Source organism: Trichechus manatus, unplaced genomic scaffold (assembly GCF_000243295.1).
Source record: "Trichechus manatus latirostris isolate Lorelei unplaced genomic scaffold, TriManLat1.0 scaffold00014, whole genome shotgun sequence".
Lineage (NCBI taxonomy): Eukaryota > Metazoa > Chordata > Mammalia > Sirenia > Trichechidae > Trichechus > Trichechus manatus.
Window position 1 is genome coordinate 11971804 of NW_004443950.1, and position 14861 is coordinate 11986664.

Genomic DNA, 14861 nt, shown 5'->3' on the forward strand with positions numbered 1-14861 from the left:
AAGCAGAGGGTCAGCGAAAGAGAGGAAGACCCTCAATGAGATGGATTGACACAGTGGCTGCAACAATGGGCTCAAGCATAACAGAGATTATGAGGATGGTGCAGGGCCAGGCAGTGTTTTGCTGTGTTGTACATAGGGTCGTTATGAGTTGGAACCAACTTGATGGCACCTAACAACAACAAAAACGTCAACAACAAAGCTATTTCTGTGACACTTTCTTTGTACCTTTGTTGTGGCTTTTATTACTTTGGACCCTGTGTTATAGATAATGTCCATGCCTTATCTCACCTATTAGACAGTAAGCTACTTGAGGTCAGTGTATATATTTCATCCTTCTTAACATTGTCAACATCTGCTAGCATGGCGCTTTAAATTTAGCTGCTTTTTAGTAAATGCTCATTAAACACACAAGCAAATTGGCATTTATTACTGATATTTAAGTCTCATTGCTGTGTGCAAAATACTATAGTGAGTCTGGTGCATAAATAGGACGTGTGTGAATCAGTCAGTGGGTTCTGTTTTATATTTCTTTGTGCAGGGTCATAAAACCACACAGCATTTCAGGTGTGCACGCTCTTCCAATTTGGTTGAGAGGGCTGAAGAATGGTGGTTTGCTTTCTCTTTTGCTTTCAGTGCCCTTCGTGATGATGACCCCAACTTTTCTGGCTTCAGTAGACTAACAGGGAACATGCAACCATAATACCAGGTGTCTTTCTTGGGTTCTAACTGGTAGTTCATTCTTTCACAAGGAGGATTTGGATTGTTCTCTTCCAAATACTTAACACTTGCCTCACACCTGCCCCTCTCTTGCCCGTTCCAGTTTGGCATTTAGCACTTGGCAGAGCACAAGGTTGTCTGCCACAGAGATTTATTGCTTACTTCTTTTCCAGTCGTTTATGAGTGTTGTATCATGTCAGTCCTTACATCCATCCCTTAATGACTCCACTGTAGTAATTATTCACTCTGACAAGCCTTGATTTGTTCTTATTAAAGTTCTCCTTAACAAACAGATAACCAGTTACTGTGGAGCTGATTCCAACTCGTGGAGACCCCATGTAGAACTGTGCTCCAGAGGATTTTCAATGGCTGAATTTTGGAAGTAGATCACCAGGCTTTTCTTCTGAGGGTGCCTCTGGGTGAATTCTAACCTCTAGCCTTTTGATTAGTACCTGAGTGTGTTAACCATTTACACCACCCAGGGATTCTTTAGAGATCAGGTCTAAAGAGGTGGAAAGTTCAGGAGAGGAAGTATGCATCTTGCAGCCCACATTACACAAGGCTCTGTGCCTGTAGTTCATGTTTACTTTTCCCTAGCTAGGAAAAAAAGAGATCTGGGCTCTACAAAAATCTGGACAGAGCAGGGCTAGTTGTCTGGGATTTGCTTTAATCTAATAGAGCAAGTTTAATGACTCAAGAGAGGCCTGTTGTATATTGCAGCTCATGGTCATGAAAAGATATACTATGTTAATTTTCTGAACTGGGTTTCTTAGGCTGAATTACATTATTTTGACAATGCCTGTCCTGAATTACTGCAGTTATTTGAGCATCCAGCTTCTCCAACTCATCAAGGGAAGGGAATCCTTGGATGTTCGTGAGTTATTGAATTCCAACAGGACCTCATCCTTTGTAGAGGAAATCGGGCTAGTGGATGCAGAGTCTGGAATGCTTTGGGGTCACATAAATATTTTTCTATGCAGGCAACACACTTCTCTCCTACTGATAAATATGTAGAGGGAACATCCTGAGCCTCTCCTTTTAGAATACTTCGGTGCCCCTCGTTCTTTCAGGATGAACCCCAAACCCCTTACCACAGTGTGTAGGGCCTCTTGCGCTCTGATGTCTGCCTGCTGCTCCAACTCCAACCTCATCTCGCTCACATTCTTGTCTCCAGATGGACTGAACTACTTTTGGGATACCAAATGTCATATTCCTTGTCTCCTCTGAGCCTGTCTACACACAGGCATTTTGCTTGGCGTATTATTTGTCTCCTCCCCTCATTAGTCTCACTAGGAATAATAACAGTAGTAGCAGTAGTTAGACTCATGCTAAGTAGGGCTTACCATGGATTCCCTCATTTAATGCTTACAACAGCCCATGAGTGCGGTTATTATTCCTATTTTGCAAATGAGGAAACTGAGGCTTTGAGAGTTTAAGAGCCTCACCCAGGTTTACACAGCTATTAAATGGTATGCAGGGACTGGAAGCTAAGTGGTCTGACTCCAGAGGCTACTCTAGACTGTACTGATGTCCAGCATATGAGTTCAACATGGTGATGTGGCTAATGCCTACTCATTATTTAGACATTACTTGCTCCAGAAAACCCTCCTGGTAACCATCCATCCCAGCTCTCTGCTGGGTTATGTGTCCTTCCTATGCTTACTTGCATTGCACCTTCCGCTTCCACTTTAGAGCATTTGTCATACAATCCCCTGTAATTGCCTGTTTACCTCTCTGTGTCCTCCATGAGCTTCTGAGGCCCAGAAGGGCAGGTACCTACCTGCTTCCCTTGCTAGTTTGTCCCCAACAGCTACCCCAAAATTTGGCACTCAGTAGGAGCTTAATAAATGTTTGTGACTAAATTTAGCTCCAGTAAAAATCCTGCGCAATTCTTTTGGCAAGGAAAGGCTAATCCTAGTCTTACTGATTTTCAGACTTTTTTCTTTAAATTTTATTGTGGTAAAATATATATAATAAAAAATTTGCTGTTTCAACTTTTTTTACATGCACAATTCAGTGGCATTAATTATATTCACCAGGTTATGCAACCATCACCGCAATCTATTTCCAAAAGTTTTTCATCACCCCAAACAAACTCAGTACTCCTTTAGCAATAACTCCCGATTCCCCTATCTTCTCAGTCCCTGGTAACCTAATAAACTTTTGTCTCTATGCGTTTACCTACTCTAGATGTTTCATATAAGTGGATTCATAAAATACCTGTGTTTTTGTGTGTGTCTGGCTTCTTTCACTTAGCATAATGTTTTCAAGGTTCATCCATGTTGTAGCATGTATCAGGACTTCACTTCTCTTCATGGCTGAATAATATTCTGTCGTATGTATGGACCACATTTTGTTTATCCATTCACCTCTTGACGGACACTTGTGTTGTTTTGGCTATCATGAATAATGCTGCAATGAACATCGGTATACAAGTCCTGTTTTAGTGCCTGCTTTTGATTTTTTTGGGTGTATACCTAGAAATGGAATTACTGGGGATTTTGAGACTCAATGGAGGAAATAGTCAGCAGCTTCTCCTTTCCTTGGGACTCCAGAATTATGTGACTAGAGTGAGGCTTTTTGTGGTTAACACAGCTTAGTCACATGGGTCATTTGACTTTATGGAAGGATTCCCCACAGGATTTTCCTTTCTCATTTGGCCTGTTACCCAATGTCATTTAATACTGGAACTGGAGGAGACAGTGCACTGTACTGTACTTCATTCAGCCCTTTTTAATAGGGAGGGAGAACTTAAGCCCACAAAAGTTTGAATTCACCTACTATTTAGTGGCTAAGCTAGAGCTATGATCCTCATCTTTCATTTAATATTAAACTTATTTAGTGCCTTTAAAATATTACTTTTCAAGACTTTTTTTTTTACTTTCACATTTGTAAGAATAAATTTATTGTCTCTAAAACAACATATACCTAATTGTGTAATTCATGTGAGATTATCAGTGCATAAACAATGGAAGTTTAAAAAAACAAAACTTATAATTGAAGCCTAACATGCATTCAAAAAATTGTCTAGAGCTCAATGAATTTTTATAAAGTGAATATACCCATGTAACCAGCACACAAGTCAAGAAATAGAACATTAGAAATGAAAAATTTCTGGTATGAATAATGCAGATTTTTTAAAAATATGTTATCATTTAAATATGTCCCATAAAATATATTACAGGCATATAATAACAGAGGTTGGGGAAAAGAGGAAGGAAATTTTGAGGTGAGAATTTTATCCTCACATGCAGTTCTCACAACTCTGTCATACAGTATTTAAAGCATATATCCCTTTGCTTTTGTGTAATGAAAATGAAGCTTGCTTATTTGTTTATTTGTGCACAAAAATAAAATGTCATCCAACTGATAATGTAACATCATAAAGAGCAATGATTGTGTGAATCTGACTTACATTACATAGTGCTCAAATATCTGTTGTTAGGTGCTATCAAGTCATTTTTAACTCATAGTGACCCCATGTGACAGAGTAGAACTGTCCCATAGGGTTTTCTAGGCTGTAATTTTTATGGAAGCAGATCACCAGCTCCTTCTCCTGTGGAGCCACTGGGTGGGTTCAAATTGCCAACCTTCACTGTTGTACAACCAGGCCTCTGGCTCAAATATCTATTTAGAGAATATTTCTGATGATTTGTCACATGGAATTTGTAAGCATAGGTATATGAGCTTTATTATTTTTTTTAAAGGGAGGTGAAATCTCAAATCTATTATTTGCTGTGTGTAAACTCTGAACCCCAGTGGATTTGCACAGAGCCCATTACATGTCTTTGCTTACTCTTTTTGGCAAGCCTGGGTGTATTTCGGAGTGAACTGACTGACATTAAGATGTCCGATTGTGGAACTGACCTGACTGCGTTCTAAGCTAGCCAACCTGAGCGCTTGACCCATCTTATTAGCACCATGTTTTAAACTTCCAAGTCAAAATTATATGACAAAGATCTTTTTTCCTGATGTAGGCAGTTCCTAGAACTATGGACAAATTATTTAACCTGAAATATTGTCTTCATTCCAACTACTGGAGTAACCAATTCTATTTATTATAGTAATAATAAACATTTTGGGAATGAAACTTCTATCTAAGATTGGATGAGAATATTATACTTATTTGAAAGAATCTGCACGAATATTTTCATCGTATGGTTCAATTAATAGAACAGTGACTGGGTAATTTCTTGAAAAGCTCTCATGATCTAAAAGTTGCTTGGCCAATGTATTTTTAATAATGTCTAATATTGTAAGAAAGCTTTTTTTCCTATTCCCTATCTCCACCCAATGAGCCCTGGTGGTGCAGTGGCTAAGCCCTTGGCTGCTAACCGAAAGGTTGGAGGTTTGAACGCCCCAGCCGCTCCTTGGAAGAAAGATCTTCTGTAAGGATTTACAGCCTTGGAATCCCTATGGGGCAGTTCTACTCTGTCCTATAGGGTCACTATGAGTAGGGATTGACTCCAGGGCAATGGGAATGGAAATCTCCATCCAAGGACAAAATTCATGCAATTAATTATTCAGAGCAATGGCTCAACTAACCTCACTCCCTGCCAAAAAGTTCTTGCCTGTGTTATACTTAGTTCCCACTGTCTAAAATAGCCCTTTTAACAAGCAACATATTAATCCATTTAATTGACATGTATTGTGCCTTCCTCAAGGCTGAGCAGGGTCCAATTATGGGCTATAGCTAATTTTACCTGATTCCTTTTTGTGTCTTATTCTGCTTCCCTTCAGCTCCCCCTTAGCCTTATCTGCTTACAACAAAAGCTCAATAGGAAACTAGCAATGGCTTGTTAAAATTAAAAAAGAATGCCACAAAAAGGCCTGGGAGTTTGAAAGGTGCCTCTTGACTTACAGCAGCGGGGCAGAATAACACTGCTCTTGCCCTCGTCCTTGGAGAAGTTTGTATGGCAAGTACACGATGGTTATTCTGCTTGTTTGCTACTATTGAACACTATTTTTCCTCACACGAGGACCATATCTAAGGGGGGTCACTATTGAGTGTACACATTCCTAAGTAAAGGGAAGTGTTGTCATCCTTTTGATGCCACCAAAGCCTGTTAGGACTATTAATTTTCTTGTTCATTTAGGCATGCATGGTTACCACAGCAACAACAATCTCATAGTTCCTTCAAGCCCTCTGTGCAGTGAGCATCTGTTGAGAGTCCTACGAAGGTGTCATAGTTTCTATCCCTCCTGTCACAGATTGAACCCCTCCCTTGCCTTCTTATGAGTTACATATTTATTGAGAATCCCTAGAGAGAGAAGAGACTCTTCTGTTGGAACCACAGGAGAACTCTAAATAAAACGAAGCCTTTTGTTTCCCTTGGGCTGCTGCAGAAGACTTCAGAATGGGTGGTTTGGAAGTCAGGCAATTATAAAAAATCTTGGTCAGCTGAAATGTGGATAAGTCCTTGGCAGAGTTCACAGCCAATCTTTTTTATGCAGGGTGGCCAGGACACTGAGTGTCCTGCTGAAAGCCAAACCTGTAAATTCGAGCCCCAATTCCCAGTGGTATGCAGTAATAGGGTGCAATCACTTGCCAACTATTTTTTCATGATCGAAGGCCTCCTCCTTAAGAACCATATAGGTTTTAGAAGATATGTGTCTTAAAGGGGCACACATCTTTTTTTGCTTCTAGTCAGGGGCTAGTAGTGAAAGCTTACACATTTTCAAAAGCTTTTGTTGGAACTGATAGACAACCGTCTTCTAAGACACTGTTCAACATGAGTCGTGTCGTTGTCTTTGATCCTGTCTTAATTGATTTCATCTGCAATTTATACCGACAGAACTGGAGGAGAGTTACAATTTACAGATAAATTATTTGATCACCAAGTGAAAGGAGCTGAGACGGGGCAGGCTGTCTTATAGCTGTTGAGAGGAGCTATCTTAAGTCTTGGTTGATGGTTTAGTTAAAACTTACATGTAAATGTTAGGGCACCTGACTAAGTTTATCAAAACATCATTACAGGTTTCCTACTTCTTCTGTCATTACTCTGATCAAGATGATCAAGAACAGATTTCTGTATTCATTTCTGCAGAGTAGCTTACTCATTCCTCTTCAAAATTCTCTTACTTAATGATGCATGTTGTTCAATCATAAGTAATATTTAACGGTAAAACCTTCTACTTGGAGTAAACTATCTTTGAGAAGAATTCAACTTGGGATTCTTTGCTGATCAAGTAATTGCCACTTCCCCCTTTTAGTCTGGAGAAGAAACCTTTAGGTGCTATCCTGTTCTTAGGTGAGAAAGTTGAGCCTGGGTTACTCTAACTTCCACAAGGCAATGAGTATGTTCTGAAGGATTTTTTTTTTAAATCTTTCTGTGGACTCCTGGGGCCAATTTTTGGAGGACTATCCTACCCCAAACACCCTTTCTAGTCTCTGTTTACTTTATCTCCTCATTTCATCAGCATAGAGCTCTTTCCTTCATTATACTTATTTTTTTTTCTCTAGAGTCATAAAATCATAGTAGTTTTGAGTTGGAAAACACCACTTATCCTCTCTTGTACATTTCTGTCCTCAAAACTTGCAGTGCCTGCTTATGCTAATGTTGTCCACAGCTTTGAACTTGTATACATGGGCATGTTTACAGCTGAACACAAGCCAAACATTTTATTATATACAATTTATACGCCAGTGTGGTTTTAAAAGAAACAGTCCTAGATTACAAATAAGGAATTTTGTTCTAATCTCAGCTCTGATTCTAGTTCATGGTATGACTTTGTACCAGTGTCTTAATTTTGCTAGGTCTCAGTTCTTTACTTGTAAAATGCAAATAGCATTCTCTTATAGCTTAAATTAAACGATTAAATGAGATAATATATGTAAAGGCTGCTCAGAAAGTGTGAGGTACTATATATAAGGTATGTGAATACCCATCTCTAACTTCTGTCTCAGGCGTCTGGAGTTCACATCAGCCTGGTGACTTTAACTCTGCCCTTGGCAAGGTGGCAAGACCTCTATTAAACATCCATTGCAAAAATGTGCATTTTCCTTGACTAAACAATTTCACTACTAGAAATCTATAATGCAGAAGTCTTCACACATGTGCAACTACAACAAATGTTAACTGAAGCATTGTAATAGAAAAACTAGAAAAAAACCTCAATATTTCCATCAATAGGAAGAAAGTCAAATAAATAAATATTCATACAGTGGAATACTCCACTGCCATAAACAAATAAGGTTTATCTATTTTGTAATTGCATGGAGATATCTTCAAGACATATGTTTATGAAAAAGTAATTCACAAAAGAGTACATAGTGCGTGATCCCATTTTTGTTAAAAACACACAGAAATGAAACAAAGACCACACTTACATAGGTAAATATATTTATATACAAATTTGTAATGTCCCTATGTCACTGAACTGCCCCTCTTTATTGTACCTTATAGTGTGGAGATAGAGGTTAAGAGATGGGTTCTGGCTTCAAATCCTGGCATGACACTTATTGAGTGTGTGCTTATGGGTAAATGACTTAACCTTTCTGTGCTTTATTTTCACATCTATAAAATGGGTTTGACAATTTTATCTAACTCAAGAAAAAAATCTAGAAGTATACATTTGATTACCCTGAGACAAAGGACAGTGTCAAATGCTTTTATGAGGTTAGAATGGTATAGTCTAATTGTCTCAGGTCTTTTAAGCTTGTTTCTCACCTCATCTGTAACTCTTGACTGTAAGGACTGTATCATAGTTCCCTGTGTCCTCTGCAATGGCCTAGCACAGTGCCAGGCACATGGCAGAAATTGAAGACATATGTTTTAAAAGAATAGTGGCTTCTATTCTTTGTTCATTAGGAAAAAATAGGGCTTTGACTTGTATTTTTATATTAATTAATTAATTAATTACTCATTAATTTAAAAAACAGTTGTTGAGCATCCATTATTGTTCAAGCATAATAGGCGTTTGGTATGTAATAATGAGGAAGGGCTTATGTAAATATTCAGTTAGACTGTGTTCTCTCTACCTGTAGGCCTGAACAGGTACCTAGTTTGGTACCTGGTCTTGAACAGACTTTATGCTGTCACTTACAATCTTTCTGCTTTGAAGAATACTCTTCAATGACCCAGATGAAAACTAAGAGAGGAAGCTAGCAGGACCTTGGAGAGGCTGACAGAGCATGAAGTACTCTAGATGATTCTAAAGGCCCATAGACCTTGAGCATATTCCCCTCTGGTTGAGAGACCTGCAATACACGGCTCCAGTTATGAGCAGGGCTGCGCCTTACACCACAAGCCTGGGGTTTAAGGGCATTTCTTGTGGAGCTTCATTGCCTAAATTCGAAGCTTAGCCTTACCATTATCAGTGGGTAGCCTTGGGTAAATCATATACTCTCTCTGCCTCAGTTTCCTCATCTGTTGAATGGAGGTAATAATAAGACCACTTTGGGTTGTTTTATAGATGAAAAAAAATGACACATTTAAAGTACTTAGCACAGTGATTGGTATATTTATTTATTCAACATATGATAGCTATTAATATTATTCTTTTAAAATTAATCTTACCAAGAAGGAAAGCAGCCAGTGCAGTGGCATGAGGGACCCTGGAACCAGGTAAGTGTGGTGATGGGATGAGAGCAGGAGATTTTAGGAGACAGAGAAAAATGAGAATTGGAGGCCGGGTGAGAGTGCAACTGGTACAGTCCAAAGAGTCAGAGAATGGTAGGATTTTAGAGCTAGAATTCATTCATTCATTCGGTCAACTTATATTTATTGAGCGCCTACTATGTGCCAGAAACTGCTCTAGTTGCTGAGTCTATACAGTGAATATAATATCCTTGTGCCAGTGAGCTTTTTATTCTAGTGGCAGAAGCTGGGCCATCTGGTCCCCTTCTTATCACATGCAGGATTCCTGCCACAACGCACTGACTGCTGACCCTTCATCCTGTTTTTATATGTCTCGGGAAAGTGCATTAATGAACAGGAGCAGCCCCTTCTACTCTTGGTCAGCTGGAATTGTGAAGTTCTTTTTAAAATGCCTACACATTCGGAAATCATACTTATCTCTAAAACTACTCTGAATGAAGCTAATCGGCTTCCACAGGGCAGCATCAGAAGGATCCTAGAGGCTCAGAGAAATACAAATTTTGGTAAATCACTCAGGAGTGGAAGGGTAGGGAAAAACAGCCATATTCCAGGTGTAATAGCCATCAAGGATGCAACAGGGTTTTTCTGGTAGAACTATGGGAAAACCCAGTCCGATGAGGCAGAATCACAAAGTGATGAGGGGGCTCCTGCCCCACCCCCGCCAAAAAAAACGTCCAGTGTCTCATATCGGGCTTTCTTCTCAGCTGTGCCTATCATGACTTCATGTGCTCTATGATCTGTACTGTGAAGCTTTCCCTGAGAAGGAGGCAAACCTTCCCTCCAGGGAGATCACCGAGAATTGCAGTGCTTTGCTTCATGCAAGCAGTACCCCGGGGAGGGAGCCTTCACTCTCCCTGACGTGTGGATAGATTGAAGAGCCCCTGAATCCTGGCAGCAGGTCAGTGCCAAACCAAGCTTTCCGAACCAGACAGAGGCGCAGCTTTTTATCTGTACTTCATTCGTCTTTCAGAAAGGCATTCATTGCTTCTTGTTTCTTATTTGAATTTAATCCCTATGGATCACAGTTTTGTTCTGTGGATCCATCTAGCAAAACTCATGATTCAAGGGTTCTTGGTCCTTGGCTGGCTCATAGAACTTCAGAACTCCAAGAAGATCAGTGCCTTCACTACGGATGAGGAACCAGGGCTCGGGAATGTCAAATGACCACCTAAGGTCAAATGGCTGGTTGGTGAAAGTGCTGGACCGGAAACAAGGTTACCACTCTTAGTCCAGGGTTTACTAGGAATAGGAAAATCTACTCGCAAGTAACTCCAAAATCCTCTAGAATAGAGATCTAAGATACTAAGGTGAAAAAGAGCGCAGAGATCATGATGTAGTGGAGGGCTCTGAAAGAATTTTTAGAGATTTTAAGCTCCCCTCCTCCTTATTTTATTAAAAAGAAAATCTCTGGCTTGGCACAGCCGTGACTCTGCGATGCATTCTACTGGGTAAGCCTGCGTGTGTGCCTGTATGCCTACGAGTAAAGCAGCACAGCTTTCTGCAGATTCAAGAGGATGCCTCCTTTTGGGTTTTATTTTGTAGTGAAAATAATCTGTGGTGGTTTTGGTTTTCCTTGTTTTATGAGCTGGGGGAGTCAGCCAGGAGGCCACTGTCTCCTGATTTTCTATGTGGTCATTATCCATACTCCATTCAGACCACACTTAAGACCACTGGGCCTTAAAAGATACCCCAGGGACTGTTTATGTGGTCATCTGTGGGGAGGGAAGTGGGGAGGTATGCAGGCAAGCAACACTGACCAAAATATTTCTTTTGAAAGCTCACATACTTCCAATGTGATTTCACTACTGGAAGACTGCCACATTTTCTATTTTAAGGTTCCGTGTCCCTATGTCACTGAGTTTCTCCCTTTTATTCTACTGTGTAGTGTGGAGAGTAGAGATAAAGAGAATGGGTCCTGGAATGGGAACATCTGACTTCAAAACCTGACTCTGTGCTTACTAATTATGTGATTATGGGCAAATGACAACCTTTCTGTGCTTCAGTTTCCTATGTGTAAAATGGATTTGATGACTTTAACTAACACAAATGATTTTTGTGAGGATTAACTAGATAGAGTATAGACCCATTAGTGGCAGCACCTAACACACTGTTGTTAGTTACCATGGAGTCCATTGCAGCTCATAGCGACCCCATGCATTATAGAGTAGAACTGCTCCATAGGATTTTCTTGGCTGTAATCTTCATGGAAGCAGATCGCCAGGGCTTTTCTTCTGTAGTACCTTTGGGTGGGTTTGAACTGCCAACCTTTAGGTTAGCAGTCAAACGCAAACCATTTGCACCAACTACCACTCAAAGTAAGTTAGCTGTTACCTTTAACATCTCCTCCTCTTGTAACCCAGCATTGTGGAAGGAGCACTGGATTGATGGCTAAGGAGACACAGGATCTGGTCCAAGTTCTTACTTCTATCTAGCTGCATGAACTTGGTCACGTGATCCCAACTCACAGAATGTTAAGACATGGAAGCAAGTATATGAGCCAACCTCATCATTTTACAAATGAATTTGGGCCTCTGAGCAAGGAAGAGACTCATCCAAAGTCCACAATGACTAAATATCCAAGCCAGGACTGGCCAGCTCCCAGTCTCTTGACTTCTAGCCCAGAGCTGTTCCCATCATTACTTTGGGGACAGAAGATTTTGCCAAGTGTCCCCAGCTTTGCTGAAGACCTGAGGACTTTGGGGTTGGCAGTGAATGGTTCCTGACCTACTGTCTTGGGGTTATGGCCATCCCAGAAGTGGCCAAAGAGAACCAAACCTCATTATTCAAAAGCTAAGAATGGACCCCCTGGTGGATTCTTCGTCATCTGCTCTTCAGGTGTGCTATCTCTTTTCCTTTTCAGAACAATCAGTACCAAATGTCACTCTGACTTGCAACCTTAGGGCAAAGAAGGCAGATAGTTATTCCATTCAGCCATGATCTGGAATGGAAAACCTAGGAGGATGAGAACACTTCTTATGTGATTGCTTTCTTGCCCTGAATTGTAGCTGATTAAACCTGGGTTGGTATTTTCCCAAAAAGGAAAGGAAAATGAGTCTTCTTCATAGGAGTATCTTAATGGAATGAGCCAGTATTTATTGAGTGCCTGGCACTGTGCCGATGGCACTCCTTTCTCCTGGTTCATTTCATCTGGCTGGTTGCTTCTTTACTGAGTATCCTAGATGGATTTTTTTCACTGATACACTAAAACAACTAAGTAGACTCTTTTTGTTTTTCTCTTGCCTTAGAAGAGGGAGGGAGGGTCTATGCTACCTGGTGTGAACTAGATTTGGGCTATCAGGCACCCGAGTATGCAGTCTTCAGATTTCTTACTGCTACCACCTTGAATAGCAGCCTGATCAGACAATCTGCTGGACCATGGATGGTCAGTACACATCCTTAGTTGTTAGCTATGGAGTGTTGGCCTTGGTTATCAAATGTTGTTTAGAAATCAGGGCTATTTGAAATGTTGACTAACTGATTTGTTTGAACACACACAGACATGTAAAATTTTGCCTGTATACAAGATTAATATACAAAAGTCAATTGTATTTCTGTGTACTAGCAACAAACAATTAGAAATTAAAATAAAAAATACAAATAACAGTAGCATAAAAACTACAAAATACTTAGGGATAAATATGACAAACAATGTGCAAGACCTGTAGAGTGAAACCACTGAACATTGCTGAGAGAAATTTTAAAAAACTCAGCTAAATGGAAAGGTATACTATGTCCATTGGTCAGAAGACCCAATACTGTTCAGTCTCAATTCTCCCCATACGGCTCTATCCAATCAATGTAATCCCAATCAAAATCCCAGCGGGTTTTTTTTTTTTATAGAAATTGACAAAGTGGTTCTAAAATTTATACAAAAATATAAATGGAAATGGATAGTGGTGATGTTTGCACAACATGGTGAATGTAACTAATACCACCATTGTACACGTAAAAGTGATTGAAGTGGCAAATGTTTTGTTATATATATTTTACCACAATAAAAAGAAAGAAAAATCCATTGCCGATGAGTTGATTCCGACCCATAGGGTTTCCTGGAGGACAGGAACGGCTGGTGGATTTGAACTGCTGACCTTTTGGTTAGCCTCTGTATCACTTAACCACTATGCCATGGAGCTCCAAAATGGCAGACAGAAAGGAAAAAAAAAGGTTTACTTGTATAAATAATTTGCATTGCTGATTGACTTGTTTACTAGGCATGTGCTTTTAGTCTGGGGACCTTTAGCTTTCTGAAGAGGTTCATTGCTTTTAATTTTGCCACAACCTTATATTTTCTTGAAAAAGTAGAGGAAATATCAACGCTGCCATTCTTGACTGTGCCCAACCTGAGGCATTCATTCATTCAACAACATTTCCAAAGTGCCAACAGGCACAAGCTGCCACTCTTGACTGTGCCCAGACTGGGGCATTCATTCATTCATTCACTTTTTCATTCAGTATTTCCAGAGTGTCTACCATGTGCTCCAAGTCCCCTTTGGGGATTGCTCTTACCTTTTTAATGCCTAAATAACAATTGTCTAAGAGCCCATCTCACTGACTTAGAAAGTCCAGTTTTCCCCCTCCTAGTTAATTTTTGGGAAGCCCTAAAGGAAGACTACATGTCCCACAGTATCACAGACTTCCCTGTCTGTTGCTTGTTCCTTCAGCCTCTTGTTCCAGGTTGCTGCTCCAGGAATGGTGTCTTGTACCTGTACTCTCCAAGTAGCTCCCTCTTTTCTTAGACCACTCTGCCCCAAACTTGGAGATGTTCCCTCTCTTGATTCCCTCAAGCATAGCTGGGATGAGGCTTTAATGTTTAACAACTTTACTGAAGGCTTGTGAAAAACCAAAGAGAATTATAATGCATTAAATAAAAACTAAAAACAAAGCCCAAACCCATCTAACCATAATGAAAATTCTCTTAAAATTGGGTAATAGATATTGCTGTTTCCAAAGTTCATGAGGGGAGGTCGTCTTGCTCTTTAAGTCATGCCCCACTACCCTGCTTCTGGGAAGCCCACCTCCTTCAGGGTAAGTACATTTGACTGAGACCTGAGTTCAGGCCTCCTTCTTCCTCTGGGACCCCTTGCAGCAAGAGGGGAAAACCTAGCTCCAAGTCAACATAGTCACCATCTCCACAGAAGCAACTGTTCCTGCAGTAGAGAGAAAATTTTATACATTATTATGTAAAAACTTTTATCTCCTTTTCCCGTTCTTCAATTCCCATTCCAGAAGAGGGTTTTGACTTACTTTTGTACAACCTGAAAGGCCTGTGAAGCAGTTGGTTTTTTTGTTTTTTTGCCTAAAGCAACAGAATAGTCTTAGCCCAAAAGTGAATTTAAAAAAATGCCAGCAGTTTAAAAATACTTCTAACCTACAAAACTTAGAAAAATACTAGTGGCAAGTCTCATTTGGATTATCTGTTACACAAGAAAGCATTGTTAACATGTTCAGAGTAAGCCAGAAAATGCAAATTCAACAAGAAATAGACTCCTTATTTAGGGGGCAGGTCTTAAAAGCTGGATGATAGAGGAAATGTGAGGAAGAGAC